We start from the raw sequence: 9,960 nt of genomic DNA, 5'->3' as shown, positions 1-9,960 counted from the left end.
CCAGGAAAAGTTGTTATGTGTCCTGATCCCATAAAGAATGTAAGCTATCTGTGTGCTGTTGCTTTGTTGGTGTATATAATTGCTGCTCCACTAAACCATCAATGGTCTGTTGCACTGTGGGAAAAATAAAAAATAAAAAACACAAAATGAATAATAATGAGTACTGAGAGAGCTGGAAGTATTAACAATACCTACATTCAAATGTAACAATCTCCATCTTTTTATTCTGTAGGGGAGTGGTTGCTCATCTCTGCTTCTGACGCTTTGTGGTGACTGACATACAGAGCCATAATTTGAACTAGTAAAGGGGAAAAATTTTAGTCACTCAGCCCACTGAACTGAACTAGAGAAGAGGGGGAAGTGATGAAGTCATTATGGAACATACATTACAGCTGTTAAGATTAGACTAAAAGCACATGGTCATAGACTTACACAAATATGACAGAAGAGTGCAAGTGAATGGGCTGTTTACATTAGGATAAGAGCACAAGTGGACTCCTCAGAGAGAAGGAGGGGGTAGGAGAAGACAACCATTTTGGGCCATAAATTATGGTAATCAGGATTAGGCTACAGGTATCTGGTCATAATTTGGACTTATGTAAATGTAACATAACATCACAAGTGAGCAGTTTGTTTGCATTAAATAAACCATTGAGCGGTTCATTGGAGTGCTGTTTGTTTATATAAGAAGGCTAGGCCAAGTGGCCAGTTTCTCTATCTAAGGACAATAATGGGTCCTTTGCTCCAGAACCCTCATTGCTCTGCTACCTCTGCATAACGATACTGAGAGAGATAATGATGCTCCAATGCTAGACATCCATGCCTGCATCTCCTTACCACCAAGCTGGAGTAACCATAACATGGGATAGTTCCAGCTGTCACCATCACCTGTGACAGTTGCAGCTGTTGTCCTGTGTGCCTTACATGATGGAAGGGATTTGGTGTCCATCAGTACTATTGATAAACATGCTTAATCAGAAATGCTGTTAAAGTTTGTGACTGTGATGCCTTTGTCAGTCCCGTAACCAGCTGTTCATGCCCTTTTGCCAACACCAACTGCCACTTTGTTGTCTTCACAGATGTTAAATGCTCATGATACTCACCAGACTGCTACCCTTGCTGTCAGCCAGCCCGCTTCACGAAATTGGTCTGTGTTCTTCTTTTTCTAGGGGTTATCAGACATTTACTGGTTTGATAAAGACCACCACGAGTCTCTATCCTGTAAATTCTTCTGCAGACTGGTATTGTGTTCACTGGTTTCAGACTTTGGCTTTCTCATTGCACTCTTTTCGGTACCTATTTGGTCATTATACAGGATGGTATCAAGACTGGGAATTGCAAATGCATTCTTGCTGTGAATTGTACCAATGTTTGTAAATAAATAATCATCAGTATACCTCTGATAAAGTAATTATACGAAATAAATCTATAAATATGAAGCTGTTTTAATATTACTGCATACTAATCCTTTTGCACTTCATGTTTTTTGTGTTTTTTGTTCATAATTACTCACAGATGAGTGATAAAAGTCAATCGCAATTAATGAAACTAATGTGAACACTACTCAAATCTCTCTTCATTATTTAATACCAATTAAGAAGTGTGGTCCATTGACACATTACTCATAATTGTATCAGTTTTTGTTTGGCAGATGTTAGTTTTGTATTCTACTGCTTAATTACAAAATTTGAAGTAAGAATAACTCCTAAATTTTTCTTTGGGTCGATTACCTCCTGAAACTTGAAATGTCTTTCTGAAATTAAATTTCCAATGATGTACTTCTATTATAGCTCATTGGATACTGATAGTAATTAATCATATAAATTTTCGATATTGAAAGTTTGTTCTCAATTTTCAGTATTTACCATGAGACATTATTACTTTTATTTCGCCTAGCACTGGGCCCAATAAACAACATAGTAACTCAATCTCCACCCCTTTGCCTGTCTGAGTCAACAGATTTCCTTGTCCTTCTCTTGCTTTTTCCATCTCTATTTCAATAACAGTGAAAACACACAAAATATTTACTGTCAGCTTACTGCTAACTACACCTTTTCTGTTATGCTAGACACAGCATGTCACATCACAGCAGTTGTTTCCAATGAACATTGTCATATAGGCTCATTTAGTGGCTCTATGACTTAAATGTTATTTAGTAATTTTTTCTTTGTGAGACATTAATTACATATTAATCGAGTATTGTAATTCATTTTCATTTTATCTTCAGAACTGCTGTATTAAATCATTCTGTCTATTCTTGAAGTTTCTGTGAACTACAAAAGAACAGTACTATAGTATCTGTAAAATGAAGGTGGTTCATGTTTGTTCTGTTAAGACTATTCCCTCTGCTTTTATACAGCTCGTAGTTAGTGGAACTTCATTTACGTCTATTGAAATATGAAGTGAAATCTCATTACCTGAAGTATCCATGATAATAACAATAACTTTCGAGGTGCTGCAGAAGAGCAAATGTATGAAACTGAAATAGCGATTCCTGATTTACAAGTGACTAAGTTGAAAGTTATAAGCAAAAATGAGATTTCAAGTTTGATGATAAAAATTCAGGTAGACACATTTTATTTATGATTTTATTTATCTTCACAATTTGCACCAGATGATACATTCTCAACAGCTGCACAAACTAGCGTCCACCAGCTTCTATACAGACAGAATATCACTCCACAAGCCTGTGTTATACTCTTCTGTTTCTCAAACAATATCACAGACACTGAGAATTCTTTCCAGGAGCTTCTGTTCATTGTAAACAGGTGCCTCGACTACAAGATTCCACCACAGGAAATGATGTGGGATTAAATTAAATGAGTAAGCTGGCCTTCTCCTCTTACACACCTTACAGAAACATCTGATACAGGTTTTCACAAGTAAGTGGCACAGACTGAGGAATGGAAGTTCATATTAACTGCCTGAGATGAACATACCATGACTGTGACACATTACCTTGTAAAAGCAAGCAGTATGCGTTATTCTTTATACTTATGCACTTTTCAGTTTTATATTTGAAGGTAAGTACAGTTTTTCCCTTTTTGTTTTTAAGAACTTTGATGACACCTACTTAGTTCTCAAAACCAGTCAACTTCGTCATTATATTTAGTGTGATCATGACAATTTTAAAAGAAACATGTTTGAATAAATTAGAATGTATGCTCCAACTGAGAGTATCAAATTTTATGAAGCATGCTGTGTATTCTTCAGTAGACTAACATGAGTTGAATCAATGCCTTATCCTCAATTGCTGTTCATATGCATTTTTTCCTTAAATAAAGTCAAAAGTGGCACATTTGCATTTGTAACTTTTGACTTAGTAGTTTCCACAAAACTTTTTCTTGTCTTAAACTGTAATATTTCGCCTTCTGCACCACTCCTATATGCCCATATCACAGTCATGACAACACCATACATAATATGTCTTTATTAAACTTGTCTTCGTTAAAGTTGACGAAGTTGACTAGTTTTGCAGTTCTAAATAAAGAAAAGACTAAATTCAATAATCATTGCTAAAATAAAATTCAAATTTCAGAGATATGAAACATAGTCACCTATCTGGCAGTCTTACTACAAGGTTATGTGTCAGAGAAATGGTGTGTACATCTTCCCAGTCCTATAAATGTGGCACAGACTGAGGAATGGAAGTTCATATTAACTGCCTGAGATGAACATACCATGACTGTGACACATTACCTTGTAAAAGCAAGCAGTATGCGTTATTCTTTATACTTATGCACTTTTCAGTTTTATATTTGAAGGTGAGTATAGTTTTTTCCCTTTTTGTTTTTAAGAACTTTGATGACACCTACTTAGTTCTCAAAACCAGTCAACTTCGTCATTATATTTAGTGTGATCATGACAATTTTAAAAGAAACATGTTTGAATAAATTAGAATGTATGCTCCAACTGAGAGTATCAAATTTTATGAAGCATGCTGTGTATTCTTCAGTAGACTAACATGAGTTGAATCAATGCCTTATCCTCAATTGCTGTTCATATGCATTTTTTCCTTAAATAAAGTCAAAAGTGGCACATTTGCATTTGTAACTTTTGACTTAGTAGTTTCCACAAAACTTTTTCTTGTCTTAAACTGTAATATTTCGCCTTCTGCACCACTCCTATATGCCCATATCACAGTCATGACAACACCGTACATAATATGTCTTTATTAAACTTGTCTTCGTTAAAGTTGACGAAGTTGACTAGTTTTGCAGTTCTAAATAAAGAAAAGACTAAATTCAATAATCATTGCTAAAATAAAATTCAAATTTCAGAGATATGAAACATAGTCACCTATCTGGCAGTCTTACTACAAGGTTATGTGTCAGAGAAATGGTGTGTACATCTTCCCAGTCCTATAAATGTGGCACAGACTGAGGAATGGAAGTTCATATTAACTGCCTGAGATGAACATACCATGACTGTGACACATTACCTTGTAAAAGCAAGCAGTATGCGTTATTCTTTATACTTATGCACTTTTCAGTTTTATATTTGAAGGTGAGTATAGTTTTTTCCCTTTTTGTTTTTAAGAACTTTGATGACACCTACTTAGTTCTCAAAACCAGTCAACTTCGTCATTATATTTAGTGTGATCATGACAATTTTAAAAGAAACATGTTTGAATAAATTAGAATGTATGCTCCAACTGAGAGTATCAAATTTTATGAAGCATGCTGTGTATTCTTCAGTAGACTAACATGAGTTGAATCAATGCCTTATCCTCAATTGCTGTTCATATGCATTTTTTCCTTAAATAAAGTCAAAAGTGGCACATTTGCATTTGTAACTTTTGACTTAGTAGTTTCCACAAAACTTTTTCTTGTCTTAAACTGTAATATTTCGCCTTCTGCACCACTCCTATATGCCCATATCACAGTCATGACAACACCGTACATAATATGTCTTTATTAAACTTGTCTTCGTTAAAGTTGACGAAGTTGACTAGTTTTGCAGTTCTAAATAAAGAAAAGACTAAATTCAATAATCATTGCTAAAATAAAATTCAAATTTCAGAGATATGAAACATAGTCACCTATCTGGCAGTCTTACTACAAGGTTATGTGTCAGAGAAATGGTGTGTACATCTTCCCAGTCCTATAAATGTGGCACAGACTGAGGAATGGAAGTTCATATTAACTGCCTGAGATGAACATACCATGACTGTGACACATTACCTTGTAAAAGCAAGCAGTATGCGTTATTCTTTATACTTATGCACTTTTCAGTTTTATATTTGAAGGTGAGTATAGTTTTTTCCCTTTTTGTTTTTAAGAACTTTGATGACACCTACTTAGTTCTCAAAACCAGTCAACTTCGTCATTATATTTAGTGTGATCATGACAATTTTAAAAGAAACATGTTTGAATAAATTAGAATGTATGCTCCAACTGAGAGTATCAAATTTTATGAAGCATGCTGTGTATTCTTCAGTAGACTAACATGAGTTGAATCAATGCCTTATCCTCAATTGCTGTTCATATGCATTTTTTCCTTAAATAAAGTCAAAAGTGGCACATTTGCATTTGTAACTTTTGACTTAGTAGTTTCCACAAAACTTTTTCTTGTCTTAAACTGTAATATTTCGCCTTCTGCACCACTCCTATATGCCCATATCACAGTCATGACAACACCGTACATAATATGTCTTTATTAAACTTGTCTTCGTTAAAGTTGACGAAGTTGACTAGTTTTGCAGTTCTAAATAAAGAAAAGACTAAATTCAATAATCATTGCTAAAATAAAATTCAAATTTCAGAGATATGAAACATAGTCACCTATCTGGCAGTCTTACTACAAGGTTATGTGTCAGAGAAATGGTGTGTACATCTTCCCAGTCCTATAAATGTGGCACAGACTGAGGAATGGAAGTTCATATTAACTGCCTGAGATGAACATACCATGACTGTGACACATTACCTTGTAAAAGCAAGCAGTATGCGTTATTCTTTATACTTATGCACTTTTCAGTTTTATATTTGAAGGTGAGTATAGTTTTTTCCCTTTTTGTTTTTAAGAACTTTGATGACACCTACTTAGTTCTCAAAACCAGTCAACTTCGTCATTATATTTAGTGTGATCATGACAATTTTAAAAGAAACATGTTTGAATAAATTAGAATGTATGCTCCAACTGAGAGTATCAAATTTTATGAAGCATGCTGTGTATTCTTCAGTAGACTAACATGAGTTGAATCAATGCCTTATCCTCAATTGCTGTTCATATGCATTTTTTCCTTAAATAAAGTCAAAAGTGTTCTCAAAATCAAATAATCTAACTCTAAGTCGCTACATATACTTATTGCTCTGTTCTGTAGGTTCATTTGCGTCATGTAAATGGCCCATTATAAAGGATCCACTTCTAACATTCGTCTGACTCCTACAAATAGCTTGTGTCTGAACACTTCCTTAAAGTGTCATTATGAAATCAGTAGTACAATAATGAAATGTCATTCAGCTGAAGTCTGCAATATACTAAGTTATTTATATAGTAAATTTTTTGATATTAGGGTTTTCCTAGACAAATATAAACATGCTGTTGTCAAGGCACTTCACAAGAAAGGAGACAAAATACTTGTTAATAATTACTACATATGGTTCAAGGCAAACTGGTCATCATTGAATTGATAGCTAACATAATGGAACCCAAAAGCTGAAATTATTGGCATTGGGAATATTTTGTGACTGTCTATTGCTTTTGTTCGCATGAACCACTAAATCGCATGATGAAATAGTAGACACAGTAGGTTCATACTTTTTTCTTATTTACATGAAAAAAACAGATCTATAAGTTTCAAATTGAGCACATATCAATATGCAATCAAAATTAGAAACAGACATTGTGTACAACAGTATTCTTTTTGAGTCCTCTGTTGTTTGTTACGTACATTGTCAGAAGACACAAACATTGTCCCTTATTCAGTTGATGTACATACAGGAATGTAAAGTAATACCTGTCACATTGCTTAAAAGGTAGTCCTCAAAGTAGCTAGCAATGGCTTTCCTGATAAAGTAATTAAACACAGCAAATATATTGCTTCACTGCTTGTAGATATAATTAATGGTTCTTTCAGTACCATTAAGTCCCTAAGCTATCAATTATAAAACCATTACACAAAAATAGTGATCCTTATGGTGCGAAAACTACAGGCCTTTATCAGTGTTATCTTGTTTCTCAAAAATATAGAAAGAGTAATATACAAAAGACTCTCTGCTTTCCTGAGCAAAAGTGGTATATTTCTCAATGACCAAAATGGTTTTAGATATAATAGATCAACTGAAACATGTATATACAGTTTTCTAATACCTGTTCTATATCCTATAGAGCGTAATGAAGTAAACTGTAGGGTGTTTTCAGATTTATCCTGGGCATTTGATGTTACTGATCATAAACTATTGCTCAAAAACTATACTGTTATGGAACCTATAGTACTGCTCACATGTCACTTAGATAATAATTGTCTGACAAACACAAGAGAGCAGAAATAGTTAATCAAGGAAACTCACACTTTTCTGCGTATAAGAAAGTTAGTTATGGCGTACAATGAGGTTCAGTGTTGGTACTCCTGTCATTCTTGGTGTTCATAAATGACTTGCCATGCTGTTTAACAGAAGCTGATGCTGAACTTTTTGTTGATGAGACAAGTCTCTTTCTTAAAGCTCAGAATGAGACAGACTTGCCCAAAAATAGAAATAACAACAGAAGAAGCAGCTAAATGGTTCAGTGCAAACTGTTTTATTTGTAAATGAGAAAAAAAACATTATAGATAAATTTCAGCCAAATATCAAATAATGTGAAGCGAAATATAATTGTGAGGTTCAGCAAACTCCAAATATGAAATTTTTAGGAATTTGGTTAGATGAGTATCTAAAGCGAGACAAGCACATATAAGTGCTCAATAAAAAGCTAAGTAAATGCTTTTATTGATCTAGAATGCTAAAAAACTGTTGCAGTGAACAAACAGTGATGTGTACCCATGCAGCAATATGGTGTCTTATTTTAGGGCAATTCAAGTCTGGCAAAACATGCATTTATTATTCAAAAACGAGCAATGGGAATAGTGAAAGGAGCTGCACATAAGGAGACCTACAGGGATATTTTCAAGGGATTTAAAATTAAGACTCTTCCATATCTCTGTATCTATCAAAGTATGTGCCTTTTTAAAACTTGTCCTCCTGTTTCCTTCTTCAAACAGTGAGTTCCATGGCTAACCAACAACACACAGTAATGATTTTTATAGAGAAGTATATAAGAAAGCCCAGTTTCACAATAGTGCAACGTATCATCCAAAAACTCTTTATAAAGCTATTCCGTTAAGAACAGTTTCCTCTTGAATACAAGAGGATAGTCAGTGTCCTTCTTTATAATCTATGAAAGTTTGTTGTAAATCCTTATTCCAGTTTGGATAACCCAGTTTTGCAATCAAATCAAAGGGTATTCCCACAGAAACCGCTAAAAGGAATATTTTGGTTTTCTACACCCTACATAAGCACTTTAATAGATATTTTTTTGTAACATGTAGTTATCTAATTGTATCTCTCTCAACAAAAATATAGATCTTCGCCATGTACTGCCCCCATATTCCTCTCACCATAACATCAATAGAATCCAACTAATTGTACATAGTACAATCTAAAGCCAGTTTGTTTCTTTGCTTAATTAAAATTAGATGTTTTTTCCTTGTGGTAACTCCAACATAAATCTTGTAAAGCAAGAAGATGATCTTTTTCGTCTGCTTGTCGTTTCTTTTGAAGTAGAACAATTGTGGCCTCATTCCATTCTTGATAAAGTATTAGTCTCGAAACATGTTTTGTAAATAATTAGGGAAGCTCATTCTGCATTAATTTTACTACAGGCTTTAATCTTTACTAATTCACCTTATCTGTTTCTCACTCATCAAACAGTCAGAGACCTTAGCTGTTATTACTTTTGAAATGGCTTTTTAATAGTAAATGTCATTGGCATGCATTCATCTCTTGAACAACAAAAACCTTTCTTTAAAAAAAATTAGGTTGCTTAAGCACTTTCTCTCTATTTCTCATAGCAAAGTTTCGTTCTATATACTTGATCAATTGAAAAGATATATCTCAAAAATGTTGTTTAATTCATCTCTCTTTTCATTTCCCAGTTGCCTTATTTCATTGGAATTACTTGTGATTTGTCTATTTAACACATGCTAGTATCTTTACTGTTCGCCTAAATAACATTGTTCAATAGTCATCCTTTTGTCTATGTCTTTGTCATCTTAGTTTTCTAAGATGTTGACCGAGCGAGGTGGCGCAGTGGTTAGCACACTGGACTCGCAGTCGGGAGGACGATGGTTGAATCCCGCGTTATAATGACATTAAATTAAAAAAAAAATTAATGTGAATTGATTTTGCAAAATGAACGGGGGGGGGGGTTGTAAATGTTACTTTTTAATTTTTTTTTATTTGCTCTTTCTTTCAGTCAGCACGAACTTTGTTGTAGAACCCCTTATTTACGTGTGGTATTAAAAATTCATTTAGACAGAATTAAGTACATTTAAAATTACTTGAGCTTAGTCAACCCTCTCATGCTGATAAATTCACATTAACTGATTAAGAATATTTAGTTAAGAATTAAATCTTTTACATATTTCGTCCTTGGCACACATTTTCTAAATGCAGTGGTTTTTTTTAAATATTTACTGAATTCTTTCCCGGCGTTAGCAATGGAACACATCTCTGTTAGCAGAAAATGGTTAAGTATTGCCAAGCCGACGTTTAATTATCATTGATAAAACACACTTCACTATACATTTAAGTTATTTGAAAGAACCAACAAATTGTTAAATTTCAACATTAACTATCCGCCTATGAATGCACAAATGTGAAACTAGTAATAAATTCCGTCAGTCTCAGGATCGCTGTAAAGGAAAAACATTTTCTTAATTCACTGCTAATTTTTATTTGCTCCCGATTTACGGGTTTGGTT

The sequence above is a fragment of the Schistocerca nitens genome, chromosome 7, assembly GCF_023898315.1.
Source record: "Schistocerca nitens isolate TAMUIC-IGC-003100 chromosome 7, iqSchNite1.1, whole genome shotgun sequence".
Lineage (NCBI taxonomy): Eukaryota > Metazoa > Arthropoda > Insecta > Orthoptera > Acrididae > Schistocerca > Schistocerca nitens.
The sequence above is the reverse complement of the archived record's forward strand: the minus strand, read 5'-3'. Positions refer to the sequence as shown.